This window comes from Miniopterus natalensis, chromosome 13, assembly GCF_054644295.1.
Source record: "Miniopterus natalensis isolate mMinNat1 chromosome 13, mMinNat1.hap1, whole genome shotgun sequence".
NCBI lineage: Eukaryota > Metazoa > Chordata > Mammalia > Chiroptera > Miniopteridae > Miniopterus > Miniopterus natalensis.
In genome coordinates this window covers 41,704,857-41,713,815 of record NC_142093.1, presented here as the reverse complement: position 1 = coordinate 41,713,815, position 8,959 = coordinate 41,704,857, and the positions used below count along the sequence as shown (strand labels likewise).

At 40.8% G+C, this 8,959-nt stretch overlaps 1 protein-coding gene across 1 annotated transcript in view; it reads left to right on the top strand.

The window, feature by feature from the left end:
• Nucleotides 1–6,091: 6,091 nt before the first annotated feature.
• Nucleotides 6,092–8,959, top strand: part of DCTN1 (dynactin subunit 1) — a 29,503-nt gene continuing 26,635 nt past the window's right edge. Inside the window, exon 1 of the mRNA XM_087823649.1 lies at nt 6,092–6,159. The gene's annotated coding sequence lies outside the window, so the exon portion shown is untranslated. The remainder of the gene's footprint in view (nt 6,160–8,959) is intronic.

Sequence of the window (8,959 nt, the reverse complement as noted above, 5' to 3'; positions counted from 1 at the left end):
TTTGCATACAGTAACTGAAAATCCCAGTATCTAATCTTTGCAGGCTTGAATATTTATGGTAGCTTGTTTCTCTGTGTGCTTAGTCACTTTGATTGTACACTCATAGCTCTTGGAACTATAGATAAAGGAATTATTTGAGGCCTGGGGTTAAAGTGCATTCCCCAGAGAGGGTTTACATTGAGTTTGGCCAGGTTCCCAGGAGCACTCTACAAACTTGGGGCCACTTTATATTACATTTGTGTCTTTGGGTTCGGGGTGTCACCTGTGTGGTATACATTTGGCCCCAAACTTGTATGCGTACAAGCATATTATTTTGAATTACCAGGAAGAATTTTCTCCCACTATACCAAGAACCAAGGATAAGGCAAGATAGGTTTTTATCCTTACCGTTGCCCTCTGTGAGGTACTAATGATCACTCTCTCAGGGTGTTACTCTTTGACTATCCTGGCTTTATGTGTGTAGGGGATAGTTTTCCATCCCGCTATCACTGTTCAACCCCAGATTTTGTTTTCTGTCCCTACTTATGGCCCTTTAAACACAGGTTCCAGGCCACCAGGGGTTGGCTTAGCAAACACAGGTTCAAGTGATCATCTGTGCCTTGGGATTCATAATTTCACAACATCTCTAATGTCTGAGGAATTCCCTTAATTTCCAGCCAGTTCATTACGGCAACACAAATAGGTGTGTGTGTATGTTAAATGTTGCATCCAGCATTTTTAGTTGCACTATATCAGGTGGACTTTCTGTGATATTTAGTTCTCTAATTGCCAGAAATGAAAGCATTCAATTTTTCCTTTCTCCCTCCTTCCCTCCTCTCCTCTTTCTTTCCTCCTTTTGCCTGTGGGTAACCAATTGTCCCAACACCATTTGTTGAATAGTGTCTTTCCTGCACTGATAAATAAATTTTGTCAGATATCATTATTTTCATGTGTATGTGTGTTTGTTTTAGTTCTAGACTCTTTTCTGTTCTTAAGGTCTTTTTTTCTATTCTGACATCAATGCCACATTGCTTTAACTACTATAACTTTAAAATAAGCACTGTCACTCTCACAATTGTGTTCCTTTTCTTCAGGAGTTTCTTCGCTATTTTGGCCTTTTGCTCATCTCTACAAATATACTAATATGTTGTCATGCTTCTAGACTATCCTGATAGGATATTAATGGGAATTATTTTAAATATATAGATTAATTTGGGATAATTATGATTTAAATCTTCCTGTTCATGAAAGTGTTATATCTCTCATTTATTTAGGCTATCTTTAATGTCTTCAGATACAATTTTATAACTTTAGGTTCTGCACATGTTTTCTTAAGTTTATTGCTAGGTGCATCAGTTTTATTTTAAAAATATATTAACTTTTTATTGTTGGTTATAGAAATGCAATTGATTTTTATATTGATTTTATAGCTAGCCAGCTTGCTAAATTTTAAATAATCAATTCTAATAATTTTCAGATTCTTTTGGTATTTTATATGTAAGTCATTTTATCATCTGTGCAAAAGGACAGTTTAATTTTTTCCTTTCTAATCTTTAAGCCTTTTATATTTTTCTCACCTTATTGTATTAGTTATGTCCTAGAATACACTGTTAATTAGAATCAGAGATATTGGACATATTTTTATTTTTTATTTTAGAGAATCTAATGAGATCCTGTATTCTTTTCAAGGATCTGTATTTGTTTTAACAAAAACATCTCTATTTATAGATAAAGTTTTTCCCATTTCTACAACAGAACATGAATGGTCCTAAGTCCCCAATTTAAGAGTATCATTTTATGGTTGTTCTGGCTTATCCCTCATTGTGGATTCTTCTTATTACACAGTCCTCAAGGTCCCTGGGACCATCCTAACACTGTCCCCACCTCTACCCAGAAAGAAATGGGGAACAGCAGGTCTGATGCTCCCTGGGCCACCTTGTCTCCCCACACTCTCTCAGTGTGTGGTAACAAAGCCAGGCAATGAAGAATATGCATTAAATTATTTCCTGAAGGCCAGACCTGCTAATAAAAGTATAACAAAGCAGGGGGAAGAAGGGTTGAAGTTCTATCTCTTGACTGTTCAGTACAAAAACCACTGGCCACATGTGGCTATTGAGTACTTGAAATGTGGCTAATGTGAATGAAGAACTGAATTTTAATTAAAATTAAAAATGTATAATCATTCCTGTCATTGGAAAATGTCTAAATATGCTTTAAACAAGTTGCACGCATGAATCTATTTCTTCAATTGTAAGTTTTATGAAATCTAAAGTAGATCAAGTATTTCCAATGAAAATTTACTGTCTGAATAGAGAGTTGCTGTAAGTGCAAAATATACACTGGATTTCAAAGATTTTGTGCAAAAAAAGAATGTAAAATATCTCATTAATATTTTTATATTTATTACTTGTTGAAACAACATTTTGGATCTTGTTAAAATTAATATCACTTGTTCATTTTTACTTTTTAAAATTATGGCTGCTAAAAAAATTAAGATTATATGCCTGGCTGGCTTATATAAAATTTAATTTTAATAATTCTGTCCAAAATATCTTTTTAAAATTTATTAGCCTACATCTCAACTAAAGACAATTTCAAAATTTCTATTTTTCTTTCCATTGGATAGTACTTTTATAGCTAAGCTAAACGCTTCTCTCCCCCACACCTGTTCTACCCCCATACCTGGCTTTGTCACCTTTGACATGCTCTCTGCCATCATCCAATCCCCCCTCCAAGTCTCTCAGCCCGAACACCACCTCCTTCCTCTGGGAAACAGAATTCCTTTCCTCAAGGGCAGGTTTTCCTCTTGTTCCTTCATGTTCTGGAACGCCAAGAGTTCCACTCAGATGAGCACAGATGGTCTCTGTTCAGCATCACAGTTTGGGAGGATGGGCTCCAGGCATGCAAACTGACTTTCAGAGTCCTACAGTCCTGTTCAGGCTCCCCCATCCGAGGAAGCCTCAGGTTGGCACCTATGAAAAGACACATAGGGCAAAGAAAATATGAATTTCCCTGAAGACCACCAGCCTAATCCAATGTAAAGGAAACGGTATTTCCCAATTAGCTCATCCTGTCCTTTAGACTCATTGGGATGCCCTTTCATGATGCTGAGAAGCATTTGGGTCTATCCTGTTTCCCCATCCCCTTTCCACCTGAGGCCTGGCAGCTTCACATGAAAATTCAGCACATCTGTTAAGGATTGTTAAAGCTACCCAGCCCCCCTTCCTCCTCTCTTCTTCTCCCTTCCCCTCTCTCTCTCAAATCAATAAAAAAAATAAAATCAAGGGACTTTAATTCTATGATGACTCAGGAGATGTTATAAGAGAATAGTAATGCTGATACCAATAAAATAATAATAATAAAGTAAAGCCACTCAAAAGAATGACTCCAGCTCAAATTACAAAAAAATACACCTTAAAAAATTTTCAAGGTACATCTAATATGGATAACCTCCATAGGTACTAATATGGATAATCTCCAAGATATATTGTCCAGGGGAGGTAAAAACAAGGTTCAGGAAGCTGCTGTTCATATCTAAAATGCTCAAGTTTTCAGAGATTTACTCTGAAACAGCAAACAAAAAACAGGCATCAAAAGTTGCTTTGGGCCCTGGCTGGTATGGCTCAGTTGGTTGGAGCATCACCCCATACACCAAAGAGTGGTGGGTTCAATCCCTGGTCAGGGCATGTGCAGGAGGAGGCTGATTGATGTTTCTCTCTCACATCAATGTTTCTCTTCCTGTCTTTCTCCCTTCCTCTCTCTAAAATAAAAACAAAAACTCCCCATAAAATATATCCTCAGTGAGGATTAAAAACAAAACAACCCCCCCCATCAAATTGTACAATTTAAATTCGTGTACTGTATGACATGTGGATTATATCTCAATAAAGCTGTTTTAAAAAAACATTGCTTTGGGTAGGGATCTTGGGGATGGGATGGGTGGGATATGTACTTATGTTTAAAAAATTATGTGCATATTTACAATAGCCAAAAGGTAGAAACAACCCAAATATACATTGATGGGTGAATGGATAAACAAAATATGGTATATACATTACATGGAATATTATTCAGTCTTAAAAAGGAAGGGAATGCTGACACATGCTACAACATGGATGAACCTTAAAGACATAAGCCAGATACAAAAGGACAAATACTGATGATTCTATTTATAGGAGGGATTTAGGATAGTCAAATTCAGAGACAAAAAGTAGAATGCTTGTTACCTAGGGCTAGGATGAGGGGAGAAAAGTGTTAGTACTTAATGGGTTTCATTATGTACTTAATGGGTTTTATTATGTTTCATTATGAAAAGGTTAGAAAGTTTTGGAGATGGATAGTGGTTGGTGATAGTTGCACAATAATGTAAATGTACTTAGTGCTACTGAGCTGTACACTTAAAAATAGTTAAAATGCTCTTATGTTATATGTATTTTCCCACCCACAATAAAAATATGTATATGCAGTGCCTTTTATAACCTATGCATTTAATTTTTATACAATTCCTCTTTAATTAAAGGGGGTGGAGGCTATTTCTACTAAAATTATAGACGTATTTATTATTTGACCCAGATGTATCCTATAGATATACCTCTTCATCTATGGAATGGCATATGTACAAGGCATATGTACATTCCCTCATTGTTTGTGACAGCAAAAGACTGAAAACATAGTATCCCACTAGAAGAAGCCGGTTAATAAATTAAGTGTATCCATGCAATAGAGTGCTATGCAGCTGCAAAAAAGAATGAGGAAGAGCTCTACTTACTGATTTAGGAAGATCTCCAGGATATATTGTTAAGTGCAGAAACTAAGGTGCAAGTGTATATGGTATGCTAGCTCCCTTTTGCAAAAGAAATGGGAGAAATAAGACAAAATATTCATATTTGTTTGCATTTACATAAAACATCGAGAGGATAAGCAAGAAACTGATAACAAGGGTTACCTGCAGTGGGCAAGGGGGAAGAAGTGGATGGGAACAAGAGTTGAAGGGAGATTTCCCAGTGCATTCTTTTTATATTGTTTTGTTGTTGTTTTTTTGGATCATGCAAATGCATTAGCTATTCAGAATAATAATTAGAAATACTCAGAAGATGAAATGGGAAAAAAAGGGGTAGCCATGGAAAGGTTGCCCAATCCATCCTTTCTACCATTTGTCCCCCACATCCACCCACCACCAACTTTATGGATTTTTCAGGTTGTTTTAAATCTGAGGTTAACCTAGATAAACATAACATCACAATAATTACATTTCAAGCTCTTTACATAGATTCACTTAATTTTCCTAACCTAATCATACAGAGACTATCATTAACATTCTAATTTTACAGATGAGGAAACAGAGGCACGGAGAGGTGAAGCAACCAACCCAAGATCTCACACAGCCAGAAAATTGCAGTTAGAATTTGAACCGCCTGTCTATCAAATCCTGGCTCTCCCAATATCCTTGTACAAATATCTTTGAACACTTGCTCTGTGATGGCTTTTATTTCTTTGGCTGCATTATTAGAGGTGGATGCATTGGGTCAAAGGGTTTGAACTTTTCAATGTTTTCTCTTTTTAAATAAATGCCAACATGCCTTTATGTAAATTTGCGTTATTTTATATTTGCATCATAAGGGCATGAGAATGCTTGTATCCCCACATGGTGGATGACACTGAGCAGTAGCAAAATTTAATTTTTTCCCCAAGCTAACTGGCAAGATATGGTTTATCACTATTGTTATGTTTAGCACTCAAAAGCTTAGCGACTCTCGCAGGGAACCACGTCCCGGAGGCAAACGAGCCCTCTCGCTCTTCCGCGCTGCCTCCTACCCGTCGGCAGAGGGCGCTGGCCGCGACGCGCCTCCCTCCTGTGGTCCTAAGCCGCTTCCCACGCACAGTGCGCACGCGCATATTGCACTCCTTCAGGTGTCCATCTTTGTGCCTGATCGATGTCTTTTCGGCCTCGCTCAGGGCACAGTTTTTAACCCGGACCTGTTTTCGGGGAAGAGTAGAGTGTTCCCTGGACCCGGAGCGCCTCTGGCCTCCGGGGCGGGAGAGTCTGGCGTGGGCCTAGAGGGGTCGGCCGGCGCGTCGGGCAGCCCACACGGGTGGGGCGGGGCGGGGCGGGACCGGCTAGGTCTTGGGCGTCGCTAGCCCGTGGGGCCGGATCCGGGCGCGGAGCCCCTGACCCGACAGGTACGGAGGCGGCGACCCTGCCAACCGTCTCCTTCGCCGTCCCCCCCGCCGCCTGTTCGCCAGGTTCCCGGCGGTGGACTGGGGCTGGGCGCTGGCCTGGGGGCAGCGTGGAGCCCGGTGTGCGGGGCGGGGGACGGCGGGGGTGGGCCGCGGCGGGGGGGCTGCCCTTCTGGGTCCCGGCTGGTCCCACCGACCGAGCGCTCAGCCTGGCGGTGTTCTCAGGGGGCAGAGTAATTGCGCCTCCGAATTCCTCCAGAATTGCAGGGGTCCCCGCTTTTTTCCTGGGCGAGCCCGAGGCGCCCCTGAACCCATTCCGAGCCACAGGTTTCCTGAGGGCACATGGTTGAGAAGTTTGTGTCAAACAAAAATAACAAAAAACATAGAGGACTCAAGCCTGGGGGGCCCGGGTGTGGGTTTGGTGTGTCTGTGTTTCCCACTGCTGGGGTCCGCCTTAGTTGGAGTTGGCAGGATGACCCTTCAGAAGTCATCTGGCGCATCCCTCTTGTCTTGATTGAGGCAGAACCACAGCTAAATCCCACAGATGAGGAGCTCCGCTGTGTTTAAGAGAAAGTGAAACGCACTGTCATGTATTGCAGTGAGGGGAGTAGCAAGCCCACACTGACCACCTACTAATCGAGTGTGCTTAAGGCCCTGAGGGTCAAGGAGCTCTGAGATCGAGATTGACATTCTTTACCGGCTGCACTGCCAAGGCCTGAGCCCTGGGAATGTTAATACAGTTGTAAAGGCATTTTGTGCCAGAATATGTTCAGAAACTTCATGGTTAGTTTTCTCTACTACAGAATATTTCAGAGCCATTAATATGCTAATGGCATTACCGGGAATCTCTTACTGGAAGTATAATATGGAGAGTGTCCGGGATTTGAGCAGGGAAATACAGTTTTTCTTGGGTGCTGCCCTGTTTAACATCTGAAACAGTCTGGGAAATGCAGTTCCAGAGTTAGAAACTCAAGGTTTGGAAGGGACAGTGTAGGTCAGTATTTTCGAACTTTGTTGGTGTATACACCTGGGGGGTCTTGCTAAAATAGATTCTGGTTGGTTGTACATTTATTTCTAACAAGTTCCCAGGTCATGGTGATGCTGCTGGTACATGGACCACACTTTGAGTAGCAAGGTATAGATCACTGTATTGAAAGTCAGAGAAGATGTTCTTTCTGCTTTCCAGAACAAACTGTGTTGCCTTGAATGAGTCACTTCACCTGTCCAGGCCTATAAAATAGAAGCCTGGATGAGATCGCTAAGGTTCCTTTTAGATCTAAAATGCTGTGATTCTAGTTCAGTTACCTTTGTGATAGTTGAATTCCATCTAAAATATTCTTGCCCAGTGTTCAATTTGGGCCTGAACATTTTCTAATAATGGGAACTTTACTACATATACAGCGCCCCCTTTTACCTTGGGATAGTTCAATAAGGAAGTTATGTTGCTGAAATACATCTTTGTAACTTTCATCCTGTGGTCCTTGGTTATCTCTTAGAATCAAACAGAAAAAAAGTGTAATCTGTTAAAAAGGTGACTTTTAAAGTATTAGATGACAGATGTTCCTATCAAGTTTTCTCCAAACAAAATTGCCTTTAGTACTCTATGATGTTGTTTCAGTCCCTTTCTTTTAAATTTAGTTCTGCATGGAGTGTAGTGGGGCTTTAGCTGGACTTTGAAGGATGGGTGGGGCTTGCAGGACTAGGGAAAGCATCCTAAACAGCTGACAGTAGTGCGGAGATGACAGTGCATAAGTCAGATCCAGGATTGTTTGGCTCAAGAAAGACATGGTATGTTAGTGAAAGATTTTGAGCAGGTGAGATATATGGGCAAAGCAATATTTTAGAGTGTGTAGTTTTACTGTGGTGTATCATGTGGTTGGAAATGGGGAAGGAGAGAGGCAGGGAGCCAGATGTGCTTCATATTTCAGTAATAGAGGACTAAGTTGCTGATAATAGTAATGTTTTATATTTATGTATAACATTTTACAGATTATGGAACCTTTCACAGGCATGATTTCATTTGACTTATTAACCTTGTGAGGTAGGCAGAGCAGCTGCTACCCTTTGTTACAGATAAGGCACCAAAGGGGGAAAATGATTTGCCTTAATTCTGGAAGCTATTAAATGGCAGACCAAAGTGATGACCATGGTAATGGAGGAAAGAGAAAGGATGAAGGAGGCAATACTAAGTAGGAATTGACAAATTGGATGTGACTTACACGAGGGTACAGGGGAGAAGTTGTTAGGGAGGAGTCAGAATAGTTGGGAAAATCATAATACCATTGATAACTGCCACTGTAGGTTTTACTCTGCTATCTTTTATCATTGCTAGTGGTTTCCTGGAGTTATAGTTTGAGAGGGATCGTAGTAGAGGATTCCAGGGAACTTGGGCTGTCTGTCCCATACCAAAGGAAATGAGAACTGGGTCCTCAGTATCCCTTGAGAGATAAGTGATGAGCAATTCACTGATTCAGATGTATTTAGGGCTTGCCATCCTGGAGACTCTGAATTTGGCTTTATATCATTTTTCTTTTGGAGTCCAGGCTAGTACTAGTTGCACTTGACTGATGGACAAATTTGGTGTCCAGTCTGACCTCCCCATCCTTCATCCCCAGGGAGGTTCACTGAAGCAGAGACTGGACCCTTGTTTTACCCAGAGCCTCACTAAAGCTGTTTTCCCAGATCTTCACTTTCTCAAGAGCCTAGAGGTCTCTGTAGTGCTTTTACCCAGAAACATAGAGATTGAGATTTAGTGTTACTACCAAATTCCATAGGGCCTGGGGCTGTCTCTGCATTTTTAGTT